Here is a 1,018-nt window from a genome sequence, read left to right on the forward strand (position 1 = left end):
TATAATTTAATCTTTTATTTAATTTTTTCAGTTCTTCCTTCCACCATTTCGTGTTTTCATAACCTTTCTTCGCCATCTGAATACGGAATTTAAAGTTATAAAGCCTTTCACTTACTTGCATTTTCGGTTTACATTTTTATGGAAACACCCACATTTGTTGGTGCAAACGTTCTCAGTCTAGGTATCTTCTTATGATTGTTTGTATAAATTTGTGTAGGTAATGTTGTTAGTTTGGCCAAAGCACAAATTTATTTGCTCTCCGGAGACATTAATGCGCGCGTGAATGAATTAATTCGGTGATAAAAGATTGCGTTGTTAATTAGTTTGAGGCTAAAATGGAATTTCGCTATAGGAGGAGATTTAAGACAATATGTTTGTTGTGCCTACGAAAAGGAAGTTTATTTATGTAGATGTACATAAAATTTTAATATCAAAGTTGGCATTAAAATTAAGTTAAAGTGAAGTATTTGAAGCGGGAACATCAATTAAGGTTTATAGGCATACAGATAAAAATTTTTATAGCATACAAATTTTGTAGAATATATTTGGGGTGATTTTCCTGGACACACGATTTTAGGTGTTTAAAATCTGGACATAAAATTTCATTTCATATAAATACAATCGCCGTTCGGGATCGGCGTAAAATTGTAGGTCGCTCCCATTTATGTAGCGACATCAAGGTGCACACCACAATGCGCCAATTGAAAATCTACCTACCACACTTTAAGGAACAATTGCTGTGTGTTGTCAAGAAGCTTTCCCTAAATCCCCACAACCACCTGGTGTCTTTATCCACGTGGTCCTTAAGGTTACTTAAATGATTAAAATAAATGGTGCTGGTAGGAGAGTGGGACCGGCTTTTTAGTTTTAGGGCACCTACCCTAAAAATCATCGCAAATCCAAAATGTACAATATAATATTACTCATACGCCAAGGCAAGCCGCCGCATTTGAAGATAACCAACTCTTAACGTCCTCCGCAATGGAAATATAATAGTTACAACTGGCCCAAATTCGCA

Source organism: Rhagoletis pomonella, unplaced genomic scaffold (assembly GCF_013731165.1).
Source record: "Rhagoletis pomonella isolate Grant_MI unplaced genomic scaffold, Rhpom_1.0 Rhpom_scaffold_00625, whole genome shotgun sequence".
Taxonomy (NCBI): Eukaryota; Metazoa; Arthropoda; class Insecta; order Diptera; family Tephritidae; genus Rhagoletis; species Rhagoletis pomonella.